Raw genomic sequence first — 13,858 nt, 5'->3', positions numbered from 1 at the left:
TCTTTCCCTTGACATGTGGGCTCCATGACATTATGACCATCCATCAGACTCCTCCACAACATTCAGAATGCTGCATGGAACATTACTGGTCACCAGTAGGCTGAAGGGAGGGACTGAGGGAAACTGTATGCAATAATCATTTGGTATTTAAGAAACATGAGAAGAATCTAGGGCATGCAAGGCACTAATAGACAGTTATATTACATACAACACAAGGCCAGCCATGTTGGACAATGGTAATGCAGTGCTCTACGATATTGAACCGACATGGGCAGGTCCCAGGTTCACATCCTGAGGTCTCCCTGTACATGTCAGGCTGGCTGAGCTGGGTATGAATCGTGGTAGGAATACTCTGTTGAAGTACTTGTCTCCTCTCTCTTTTTCTCTCTCTCATGAAATAAATAAATAAACTTTTAAAGATATGCACCATACAGTTTGGGACTATGAGAACAGATTTTGACAGAGGCAAAAGACTTTAAAAATGGTTTAGTCCAATACCCACATTTCCTGGACGGGGATTCTAAGGCCCAGAGAGGGAGAGTGACCACCTAGGATCACACAGAGAGTTAGTGGCAGGTAGACATGGAACCAGCATTCAGCCTTTCCACTGCAGCAGGCTGTTTCTAATCTACTCTAACCCTCTATTTTTCACCATGAGGTCACTTTAGAGTTGCTTTAGCCAAACCCCAAGCTGCTTCAATATTTGTAATCAAGTACAGCGGGTCCCACTGCAGTCTCTGCTCCTGTAAAATGAGATCTAACAAAGACCCGGAACAAGGGGCAGTCAGTCCTGTGCTTCAAAAGACCAGCATGAGAGAGTGTGTAAGTCAGCGAGTGTGGGAGCCTCCTCAACAGCCAGCACCCGCATGTCCTGCTCATATAAGGTGACTCCTGAGGAACGATATGAACCGCGCACCTTCAGGAAACCTTTAGAATAATCGTGAAAAAACATCCACTTTTATTGGAAGCTAAAAAGATTTACTTTTGGATGTGAGGTTATGCCTTGAAAAACACATGACTCAACAGAAATGTGATTTGAATAGTAACCAAGTTTCTGTAAAAGCATCTATGTTATTTATTGTGAAACAGCTCTCCCAAAAAGCAAACGGCTTTCATCACATTTCTGGATGGAGAAGAAAATATGGTACCCCAAGCGGCCAGATGTGGTAGTGGCAATGAATATACCAGTTCCAGAACTAAGCGAGGAAGGACCAGGGACAGAGCACAGAGAACCAGGAGAACTAGAAGAGGTGGCTTTGCCTCAGCCACTCCTCTCTACCTGGCAGTCAGGCCAGGCTATCACTTGAGAAAGCTCCTTGAGAACCAGCCGCCGACTCCTGCCTCAGCAACATGAGCTGGACTTGGTTCTAATCTCAGCTCTGCTGCTGACTACTGTGCAATTTCAGGCAAGTCACTGTCGCTCACTGTGCCTTAGGACTGCTCTCGTAGCAACAAGACCCAGGAAGGCAGCCAAAGAATACAACAAATATTGAGATAACTGAGCAGCCATCTGGAAAAATAATGAAGTTGAATCCACACCTGACACTGCATACCAGGATAAATTCCAAATGGATCAAAAATTTACATGTAGAAAACAAAGCTATTAAAGTACTAGAATAAAAATATGAGGAAAGATTTTTATACCCTGGAGTAGGGAGGCCTTCTCTAATTCAAAATTCAGAAGCCATGCAGGAAAAGAGTGACTTTTTTTTTTTTTTTTGAAGAGGTTTTTGCTATAGGGCGCATGTGCTTGCCAGAAAGACAGAGAGAAACAGAGAGACAGAAAGCGAGAAATCACCCCCCAGGGGGATGGCCACACCACAATCCCTTCTCCTCCATTCTCCTCTCGGTATCTTGGGCACGCCCGCACATGAGCCCAGCATAAGTTTAAGCCACTGGGTCTGGGACTTGAACCACAGTAGACTACATGGGAGTCCAGCGGCATAGCCATTATGCTATCTGCTGGTCCCAAGAGTGACAAATTTAATCTACACTAACAGAAAAAGTTACATGGCTAAAACAATGAGGACAAAATAACCAAAAACACCAAAAGCCAGAATAAGAGACAATAAACTAAAGAAATACATTAGCAATTCAAACCGCAGAAAAAGGCCAATTCTCCCTAAGAACTCCTAGAAATGTATTAGAAAAAGACCAACAATCCAATTGTAAAAAGGGGGTACCTTAGTCCATCTAGGCTGCTATAACGAAATACCTTAGACTGAATAATTCATAAACAATGGCAATGTATTGCTCACTGTTCTGGAGGCTGGAAAGTCCAAGGAACCAGTAGATTTAGTATCTGGTGAGGGTCCACTCCTTATGGATGACGCCTTCTATGTGTCTTCACATGGCAAAAGAGGTAAACACGCTCCCTTGGGCCTCTTTTTATGAGGGCACTAACCCCATTCATGTGGACAGAGCCCTCATGCCCTAACCACCTCTCAAAAGCCCCACCTTTTGAAACTATAACATTTGGATTAAGTTTCAACATATAGATTTTGGGAGAATGCAAACATTAGTTCAAACAGCTAAGACAAAGAATATTACAGTAGGAAGAATGGCCTCTAAAGATACCCAAGTCCTTCCTCCTGGAGCCTGTGAGTACGTGACATTACATTGCAAAGGTGAACTGGGTTTGTTGGTGAAATTTAGGCTGTTAATAAACTGACATTAAGATGGGGAGATTGTGCTGGATTATCCAGACGGGCCTAATGTAAGCACAAGTGCCCCTTGGTATGGAAGGGGGAGGCAGGAGAGTCAGTGTCAGAGTAACACAGCAGGAGAAAGACGCAAGGAACCATCTCTAGCTTTGAAGATGCAAGGGGCCTCACATCAAGGGATGCAGGCATCCTCTAAAGAGCTGGAAAGGCAAGAAAACAAAGTCTCTCTAGAGCCTCCAGAAAGGAAGTAAATCTGCCAACACAGTAGCCCAGAGAGACCAATTTCATACTGCTGACCTTGAACTCAAAACTCTATTGTTTTAAGGCGCTGATTTGGGGGTAATTGGAGCACCAACAAACAAACTAACAGGTTTAATGAAAACCCTTCATAAAGAAGAAAATACAAATGGGTCTTGAGCATAGGAAAAGATGCTCACTTTCACTTACAATAATTAAAACTAGACAGAGATCAGGAAGGCCACCATAATCTTAAAGAACAAAGTATGAGCACTGAGAATACCAGATATGATTTATTGGAAACCACAATGATCAAGATGGCATGGTACTAGAGTACAAGTAGAGAAACAAGCGGCCAGGCTGTGGTGCAGTGGTAACACACTCTGCAAAGCTGAACCCACATCAGAAGGCCCTGGGTTTGATGTCCTTAGACCCTCCTGCACACACCACGTGCATGTGTGTGCACACGTCCATGACCTGGGCTGGCTGGAGCTGTGGGTGGATCACAGCATGAAAACTCCTCTGAGTGTGTATCCCCATCTATTTCTCTCTCTCTCTCTCTCTGAAGAGATAAATAAAAATTTAAAAAATAGAAAAAAACAAACTAATGAAAAAGAAGAATCCAAAAGTAAAGTATCTATATCGTATCTATATCAAGACATAGACACAATCTCTTGATTTATAACAAAGATGCCCTTATAATTCAATGGGGGAAAGATGAACTTTATAGATTTATTTAGTGATACAGAACATGCTCTTGCCAGAGGGAGGCAGAAAGAAAGAGAAAGAAAGCACCCCTAAGGGGAATGGCCATGCTGCAATCTCTTCTCCTTCATTCTCCTCTTGGGATTTTGGGTCCGCATACACACATACCAGGTGTGATTTTTCAAGCTGCCAGGTCCAGACTCATACAGTGCAATCAGCCATGTGGAATCCAGCCGCCTTAACCATTACACTACCTTGTTGATCCTGAACTTTTCAATAAACGATTCTAGAACAATATTTCTTTTCTTTAAAAAAAAAAAAAAAAGATACTCATTTAAGGTGGATTTTAGGCCAAACTGTAATAGGCAAAATAATAAAGCTTCAGGATAAAAGAATGAATAAAAAAGTAAACAATAGGAATGTATTTTCATGACCTTGGAATAGATGAAAATGTCATACCTAGGATACAAACACCTCAAGCCATTAATGGAAAGACTGATAAGCTAGACTTCATTAAAATTAAGAACCCTTGTTCACTAAAACAAACAAACAAACAAAAACCTTAACTGTGCTCAAGAGTGAGCCACTGACTGGGAGAAGATGCTGGGGTATATTGGGTCATCAGAAAAATCATGACACACTTTTGCACAGAAAAATAGAAAAATATGTCATGACTTTTCTGATTACCCAATGTGTGTTCAACAACGGAAATGTAATCTATGACACAAAGGATGCCTAACAAGTCATTAAGAAAAACATAGACAAAGCCCACTCTAAAACAATGGGCAACGACAGACCAGTCAGAGTAATCCAGCTGTTACACAATGTTTGGCAATGCTGGAAGCCATATGGAAGATCAGGGTTCAGTTCCCAGGTCAACCTAGATACACCAGGCACTCCCATGAGTGCCCAGGATCTTGGCTGGCTAACAGGGCTATAGGGTGATCTCAGTATAGACCCTGTTGAGGGTCTCTCGTTCTCTCTTTTTTTTCTCTCTCTCTCTCATTAAAGAAAGAAAGAAATTTTTTAAAATGGCAGAGACTAGGGGTTGGCAGTTGGTGTGCTAGTTAAGGACTGCCACATGGCCGACCGCAGTTCAAGTCCTGGACCTGATGGCTTACTTTCTCACTTCCTCTCTCTCTCTCTCCCTCTCTCTCTCTGATCAAATTAAACAATAATAACAAATGGAATTAAATAATTTTTTTAAGTGGCAGAGACTTAAAGCCTTTAGACTTGACAAAAGAAGCCATCCAAGTTGTCTGGAATACATTTAAAAAGTGCTTCACGTCGTAATTCCTTATGATAGAAAAGTAAATTAAAATCAGTGAAATTCCACACTGCACACTTACCAGAATGGCCTAAATCTGTAAGATGTAAGGATGTGCATCAATGGCACTCTCACAGATTGCTGGTGGGGGGTGTAAATTAGTACAGCTGCTTCGGAAAACTGCAGCGCAGTATCTACTAATGCTAAACATAGGACCTAGAAACCCTGCACCCTCAGTTATGCACCCCAGAGAAATAAATGTATACACCTACAATAAGGCATGTGTAAGAATGTCCATAGCAGCTTTACCCACAGTCCCCAAACTGAAAACAACCCACAAGTTCATCAACAGTTAAGTGGATAAATATATTATACAATGGTAGAGACCATCTTAGTCTGTTCTGTTGCTAATAACAGAAATACATGGGTCTGGGTAATGTAAGAAAACAGAGGTTTATTTGGTTCATGATCGAAAGCCCAAGGGTCCGGGGCCGCATCTGGAAAGGGTCTTCTTGTTCATGGATGACATGGTGGAAGGCAGGGGCACACACAGAGCAGAGCATGTCTCCACATCCGTGTGTCTCTCTGTCTCATTCCCTCTCTTTATAAACCCACCAGGACTCAATCATGGGAATCCACTCTGATGCCTCCATGCTTCCCAGAGGCCCCACCTTTTAGTATTGTAATCAGATAAAGTCTCCTCTACTACCTTTTACGGTGCAACCAAATTCCAGCCCACAAATTTGGGAGAACACATTCAAACCACAACAATGAATGAGCAATAAGAAAGACTACTGCAACACACAACACAAATGATTCTCATAGATAGAATGTATTGACCCAAGAAGCCAAACAAGAGTGCATGCTATACGACACTATTTGTATAAAGTTCACACAGTCCAATCCCATCTTTAGACACAGAAGTCAGAAGAGTGGGTTACTTCTGCAGGTGGAGTTACTGAGTGAGACAGGGAATGGGGTGGCCTTATGGGGTGATGGAAACGTTCTACATCTTGTTCTGGGTGGTGGTTTCTTAGGTATATGCATGTATAAAATCCACCAATGTGAACTCTAATATCTGTGCACTTCACTATATATACATATGAATATAGTAAACATACATACACTATATATACTGTAGTATGGATGGAGTGTGTGTATGTATGTATATGTACATATGTGTGAGTGCATATACATATGCTATATTTCAATTCAGAAAGCAAGACAAATAAAAACTACCTTGAGTAGTTCTCTACTTACAGATTGGCAAAAACTCAGAGGTTTCCTAACATATTTTATTAGAGAAACTGCAAGAAACAGACCCTTATACATGGCCACTATGAGTTTAAAAAACAAAAAAGGCACAACCATTATGGAGGTTAATTTTGCAATATTGTGCAAATTTACAAGTATATTTACTCTTTTTCTTTTTTTTTTTTTCAAATATAGACTCTGTGTCATGATCCTCCTGCCTTGCCTCCTAAGTAGCTGGGTCTAAGGCAGGCACCTCCACATTTGGCTTTTCGGGTAGGCCAGGAATTGAACCCAGGCCTCCCATGTGGCCTTAGCCTGCAGAGTAGCGGCGTCAACCAGCACACACTACCACAACTGGGTCACGTTTACTCTTTGATACGATAATTTAATTTCTAAAAACATAGCCTACAACCACCCTTTCTCACACATGAAATGTTGTATTTCATGGGTTATTTACTACAGCGCTGCTTATAGTAACAAAGAAATGACCTCACTGTCCATGAGCAGGGCATGAGTCAAACGAATTACGGTACAAAGGAACGCTAGAATATTATGTAGCTAATGAAAAAAGAACCAGGGAGACGTGTATACTTGATATGTAAAGATCTTCCAGAAAATTACTGAAAAAGTTGACACTGGAAAGCATACCTAGTATGTCACCATTTATCGAGAAGGGGGATAAAAACATATTTTAGTATTTATTGCTTACATATGCAAAAAGAAACTAGGAGGGTACAGAGGAAGCTCATAAGCATTAGTTGCACGTATGGTAGACGGGCTTTTGGAAACTGGACAGACAGGGGATAGAAAGGGAGAGAGACTTCTTTTCATGCTTTTTCAGTTTTTAACTATGAATATATATTCATCATTCAGAAACTAAGTAAGTAAATTAGTTATCTAAGTGGAAAGGGACGTTGGAAGGGGGAAGAAGCACCTAAAAAGGGTAGCTTTCCAACACAATGTCACTGATCTCACAGTTCTATCTGGCTGTTATGCAGAGAACCGTTTAATCTGGAGCAGAAGAGATTTAGGCCGGATATCAAAAGAACCTGCCAACATGAAGAGGAACTAAATATTGAAATGAAGAGATGAGGTATTCTTGCGTGGTGGCCTTAGAATCAGGCCAGACTGTCCCCACTCTGCAGGAAGGCAGTGTCGGGCAGTAGTCCATGGGCTGTGAAGTTAGAGGTCTGGGGGAAAGAGCTGGTCCACAGATTCCTCCTCTACACATGACCTGGGTATGGCAAATTGTGCACCCAAAGATTTGCTTTTCCTAGAAAATGGCTTTACACCATCTGTGATGGTTACGTCGCTGGACTCTCACATGGCTGACCATGGTTCAAGTCCTGGATCTGGCAGCTTGAAACTCATGTTGGGTGCATGTGTGTGCATGCCCAATATCCCAGTAGGAGAAGAAGGGACTGCATTGTGGCCATACCCCCTTGGGGGTGATTTCTCACTTTCTGTCTCTCTGTCCTTTTGGCAAGTGCACACACTCCATAGCAAAAAATATCTCTTTAAAAAAATGGTTTTAGGGGCTGGCAGGTGGTGTGGTGGTTAGGGGCACTGGACTCCCACATGGCCAACTGTGGTTCAAATCCCAGACCTGGCATTTGTTTTTCCCTGCCCTTCTCTCTCTCTCTCTCTCTCTCTCTCTCTCTCTCTCTCTCTCTCTCTCTCTCCCTCTCCCCCTCCCCCTCTCCCTCTCCCTCTCCCCCTCCCTCCTTCCATCCATCCCTCCCTCTCCCTCTCTCCCTCTCTCCCTCTCTCCCCCACTCTGGTCAAATTTAAATAAATAAATTTTAAAAAGTTAAAATAAAATCATTCTTTTTTAAAAACGTCTTTAATAATAGTGCCAATTTACTAATTTGCTATGAGGATTAATTGGAATAATACAGGTAAAGCATCCAGTTTACCTACCACCCCTGTTTATAGGAACACACACGTCTGTACCTGCCTCCAAGCTTTCTACCAGGCCCTGGGGTTTGGAAGTACTGTCTCTCAGAAGAACTGCCAATGCCAAAAAAAAAAAAGAGCTGTTTCTTTCTATTAAATTCTCATACGACTGCAGTGATGGGCCTCAGGCCAAGGTCAGATGTTCTGCCATACATATCACAAGGGCACAAAGATTCAACAACTGGAAGTCATCACCGAAACAGAAGAACAAAAACAAAACCAAGAAAGATCCAAGCACGGATTCCAATTTAGTCAAATAACCAGCGTTGCTCGGAGGAAGAGAAGGTACCACACTTCTGCCAATACTCAATCCTGTAACGACGCCTGCCTGGCAAGCCTGAGTGCTCCAGGAAAAGGCCACCAGTAAAACCTTCCCCAGGGTCTGTGTGGGGCAGGGAGAGAGAAGAGGCGGTCAGCACTTTTTCCTCTGCAGGGAGGGACAGCTCAACGACTGCATCAGGGAGAAGCCAATGGACTGCCCCTGCCCTTCAGGGCAGAGTGACTGCACCAGGGGAAGCAAAACAGTCAGAACCAGTCCGACCAGATATGGAGGTGAGGGCCATGAAGAGAGCTGGCTGTGGGGCCTCTGAGCCGAGAGAGTCAGAGACCTTCTGAGCAAGCAGTGGCCACATGCCCTCAGCTCACCTCTGCTGTCCTTGTTGACCTCCACAAAGAGGAGTCACCCAGCAAGCTTTGTCAGGCCTGGAGGGAAATCCTGGGGAAAGGAAGGAGGCGAACTAGCGAACCAGCCAAACGAGCAAGCCCCTGCTGAGCACCAAGATACAGTGGCACTGATCAGGCACTAGAGCTACCGGCCCATTTGGAACCGCTTCTGGGAGTGGGTTTCGTGATGCTGGTTTTACGGAGGAGGAGTCAGGCTCACTGAGGCAGAGGACGTCACAGGCACATGGGTAGAGTGGCCCCGCCAGCCATGGCCAATGGCCTCCAAGTTTCTCTACGCCAGCTTCCTTTGTCTAAAGCACGAAGTCACAGCCTCACCATCCTGGCTAGCCATGGGGGCACCTAGTGGCAAATGAAAACATGTCCACAGAAACTTAATCAGGGAATTAAGAAAGAACTTACCCAAACTGCAAAAGGAGGAAAAAAAGAAACCGGAAGGAGGGACCAGCAGTTGGCGTAACGGCCATGTCACTGGACATTGATTTCTCACTTTCTGTCTCTCTCTCTCTCTCTTTTCTTATTTTTTTTTTTCCGAGAGGTTTATGCTATAGGGCACGTGCGCTTGCGAGAAATCACTCCCCAGGGGGGATGGCCACGCCGCAATCCCTTCTCCTCCATTCTCCTCTCGGGATCTTGGGCACGCACGCACACCTGCCCGGCGTGAGTTTAAGCCAACAGGTCCGCGACTCGAACCCCGGTTGACTACATGGGAGTCCAGCGACATAGCCATTATGCTAACTGCTGGTCCCTCTCTCTGTCTTTCTGGTGAGTGCATATTCCCTATAGCAAAAACCTCTTTTAAAAAATAAATTAAAAAATTTTAAAAAATTAAAAAAAAACAACCTGAAGGATCCGAAGTAGCAGAGTGGAATTTCCGTCCCCACAGGAAAGTAAAAGGAGGTTTCCGAGGGGCTCACCTCAGGCTGGCACCCACAGGGCCTGAGTCCCTGTGTGGGATGATCAGCAGGATCCTCACCTGGAGCCAGTCTGGGACAGCACAGTTTCCAGGGCTGTCGGGATGTCCAGTCCTGACCAAGGCTCCAGGTTCCAGCTTCCAAGTCCATCCTGCAGCTCTGTTGACATCTTGCCCTGGACCCTGACACCCAGGGTGGAGAAGACACCCGCCCCCAGCTCCAGAGATCCCCTCCTCTCAGCCCTAGGCCTCTTACAAGCTGCTTCCTTCCTTGAGGTCTTAAAATCCTCCACGTGGTCGTAGTCATCATCGTCATTGTCGCAGCTAACATGAATTGACCCTTTGCTTCGGGCATGGTCCTTAGCACTTTACATAACAACCCCATGAGGTCAACCACTTGGTATCTCAGAGGCCCTGACTAAGGCACAGAGCTTAAGCCATGTGCACGAGGTGACCGCCAAAAGTTTATATGTTAGAAATTGGCTGAACCGTGAAGTTATTTAAAGGAAATTTAACCCAGCTATAAAATTAGGAGGTAGCCCCTTTGCGAGGTGATTAGGATTAGACAGGGTTATCAAGGTGGGCCACCGCTACCTCACCACTGGTAGGTTTATAAGAAGAGGAAGTGAGACCAGAGCAGACACGCACAGGTGGTCCTGCCCCCCACAGGGAAGAAGACCCTTCCCAGACATCGGCACTCTGCTCTTGGATGTCTCAGCATCCAAAACTCATGGAAAATAAACCAATACCCTCCTGGTACTGCTGTTACGAGCAACAGAATGGACTAGAACAACAGCTTCTTTTTAAAAAGGTTTTTACCATAAGGTGTGTGCACTCACCAGAGAGACAGTGAGAAGGAAAGTAAAAAATCACCCCTCCTCGTGCGAGGCCACACTGCAATCTCTCCTCTTCCATTCTCCTGGGATATTAGGGCACGCATGCATACCAGCCTAGCATAAATTTCAAGCCACCAGATCTGGGACTCGAACTGTAGTTGGCCATGTGGGAGTCCAGTGCCTTAATCATCATGCCACCTGCTGGTTCCGCACAACATCTCTTACTTAGAGGAGGGTGAGTGGAATCTAGGCAACCTGACTCCAGTGCCTGTGCTCTTCTAAACCACCACCCATACCACTTCAGGCCCCAGGATGGGGGAGCAGAAAGAACAGGCTTGGCAGTCTGGCAGGTGGCTCAACCATTTACTGCTACTTATCCCTGGATGACCTGTTTAACCTACTTAGCCTCAGACTCTCAGTTTTCCTTTACTTAAAATAGGTACAAGAACCACACTCTATGGAGCTGTGTCCATTACCTAAGACAGAGCAGGCTCTCCATTACATCCTTCCGCCCGTCTCCACTTCAGCGCCCTTTCCTGTTCGATCTGTCTGCCGCACATTCATTAGACATTAAGGCTGCTTCTGCACACCTTGAGCCAAGTTTGGCTTATTTATTTATTTATTTTTAAAGAGAGATTTTTGCCATAGGGGGCATGCATTTGTCTGAGAGACAGAGAGAGGGAAAGTGAGAAATCAACCCCCAGGGAGATGGCCACACTGCAATCCTTTCTCCTCCATTCTCCTCTTAGGACTTTGGTCAAACATGCAAGGAGCCTGGCTTGCGTTCTAACCCACTGGGTCTGGGACTGGAATTGCACTTGGCCATGTGGGAGTCCAGTGCCTTAACCACTACGCCACCTGCTGGCCCCAGTTTGGCTTCTCGTGTTCTGTTTCAACCTATTCTTTTTTTTTTTTAAACCACTTAACTGTATTTTTTTTTTACATTTTTTATTTCATTTTCTCTTTTATATTCAATCATTACATTTAGCTTAAAAACTGAATATTTTAACATGTGAACATTTCTCCGTTGTCCAGTTGATAAAACTATAAAATTATCTTCAACAGATAATACCACATGTCTTTGTCCCATTAATGCGTTGTCTCGCTATTTTTCTTCTAAATGTCCTTCCTCAGACTCTACTCTTTCACACACACTATACCTGGCATTTATATTTACTGTGTTTCTGTATCCTTTAACCACTCTGTGCCTAGCATGAGTGGGCTAGAGCTCAGGGAAGGAGCCTGAAGGCGGAAATCCATCCACAGTGGGCTGTGGAGCAGGGCTGGGAGGAGCCGGCCCTGAGAAACCTGCTTTAAGGAAGCAGGAGCTCTTCTCTCCAGCTCAGCTCCCTCCTGCTGGCCTCCTGCCAGGGCTAACAGAAGGCTTCTTGTTACTTCCTATTGCAAAGCGTGCACCCTGCAGAGGACCACTGAGGGCCTCATCCTTCCAGGGTGGGGAGCCTCTGGCTCTCAGCTCACAAGGCACATAGACATACCCAGAGCTCGGCAACTGGGCCACCTTTCCTGGCTCCATAAGCCAGGCACTGGGGACAAAATGCCAAATAACCCTCTCACCAGCACGCCCTGTCTTCCCTGCTCCTGATGACCTCCTGACTGGGTAATGGTGGGTACAGCTTTCCAGAATATCACCATTGCTCTTTCCCAACAAAGAAAATACTTCACTCTCCCTGCCCTCAACCCTGATCAAGGGAGATGGGAAACAAACTCTCTGTTAGGTCAAAAAAGACACGAAGTATTTGTTTCTATGTAGAAATGTGTCATGACTTTTCCAACAATCCAATACACACAAACACTGCACACACACACACTGCACACACACACACTGCACATATCCCCGCTCATGTTCACAACAGGCTGCAAGGTAGAATCCTGCCCACTGCAGAGATGGAGGGAAACACGGAACCTCGCACATCCACAGAGCGGGCTGAAGCCAGGCTGCCAATCTGCAGAGCTGCTGCTCTCTGCAGCCCCAAGCTCTATCACTGCAGCCTGCTGTGCTGCTATGCCCCCTCCTTCAGCTAGCCATTGTCCTTTCATGCATTTAGAGTCCCTGCCATCTTCCGGCTTGGGCTGGTCTCAGAGAAAGGCAAGCTCTCCCAGCCCAGTACCAGCAGCAGCAGCAGCAGCAGCACTAAGAACATCCTAGGCACTGCCTTTGGTTATTCATTAAGTTGGTCAATTACACCAGGCTGGAGCAGTTCCAGTGTGGAGGAGCTGGGACTGTTGCAAAGCATGCAGTTTGCTGTTACATGTTCTAGTTCCCTCTCGGTTTCTGGCCACTTTTGCACCCTGACCCCTTGGCTGGCTAGCAGTTTCCCTCCTCGGCTGCCCTTAGCTCTGTTTCTGTATGTCACATTTGGACTTGCAAAGGACTGCTTCAAACCACCAACGCAGCTGAGCCAGTCTATCTTGAACTAGAAAAGAGCATTTGAGAGCCAGGCGTTGTTCTGGGTGCCGTGAATAGGCACGAGAGGAAGACACAAAGGTCTTACCTCTCAGTTTAGAGTCGGTGGGACCAGAAGAGGGTGTAATGGTTACGTCACTGGACTCCCAAAGAGCTGACCATGTTTTGAGTCACAGACGCAGCGGCTTAAAACTCATGCATGGTGCATGTGCATGCATGCCCAAAATCCCAAGGGGAGAATGGAGGAGAGGGGATTGAGGCATGGCCATCCCCTCTGGGAGGTTATACCTCTCCGAAGAGTATATGTACCCTATAGCAAAAATCTCTCTTTAAAAAAAGGAAAGAAAGAAGTTTAGAGTGAGGCTGGAAGAGAAAAGTCGACAGAAAGAGAAATCACTGACACAAGGCAGGTAGTGACAGGGTTGGGACAAGGGGCCTAAAATACCAAAGCTGGAGGGAAACTTGGATCTACGTTTAACTCTCCAGTTTACAGATGGGGGAACTAAAGCCCTACGGAGGGCAGTTACTTGAGCATCAGGTGATCAGAACACTCCTGAAGACTTACTAAGAGCCGAGCACCATTCCAGTGCTTTGTGAATAATCACTCACTTAATCCTCATGACAACTCTATGCCCTCCCCATTTTAAAAATGAGGAAAATGAGGCAGAGAGGGGTTAGACACTGTCCAAGGTCACAGGCTTGCAAGAAGAAGCCAGTATTGAACTCGTGTGGTCTGGGTTCCATGGTAGTCTCTGTAACGTACTGTAAGAGGGAGACTGAGTGTGCCTGTGGGAGTAAAGAGCACATTCCTTAAATGAATTACTAACAGGTCTATATATGAAAACAATAAACAATAAATGTCCAAAGTCAACTAAAAGGAAGTCTCAAATAACCAGAGGTTTGAGTCCAACTGGGCATTCC

At 45.1% G+C, this 13,858-nt stretch overlaps 1 protein-coding gene across 1 annotated transcript in view; it reads right to left on the bottom strand.

The window, feature by feature from the left end:
* SERGEF (secretion regulating guanine nucleotide exchange factor) overlaps positions 1-13,858 on the bottom strand; it is a gene marked incomplete at its 5' end in the record, with an annotated part of 265,393 nt that overhangs the window by 85,675 nt on the left and 165,860 nt on the right.

This window comes from Tupaia chinensis, unplaced genomic scaffold (genome assembly GCF_000334495.1).
Source record: "Tupaia chinensis unplaced genomic scaffold, TupChi_1.0 Scaffold000077_1, whole genome shotgun sequence".
Classification (NCBI taxonomy): domain Eukaryota; kingdom Metazoa; phylum Chordata; class Mammalia; order Scandentia; family Tupaiidae; genus Tupaia; species Tupaia belangeri.
This window is presented reverse-complemented; position numbering and strand designations above follow the sequence as displayed.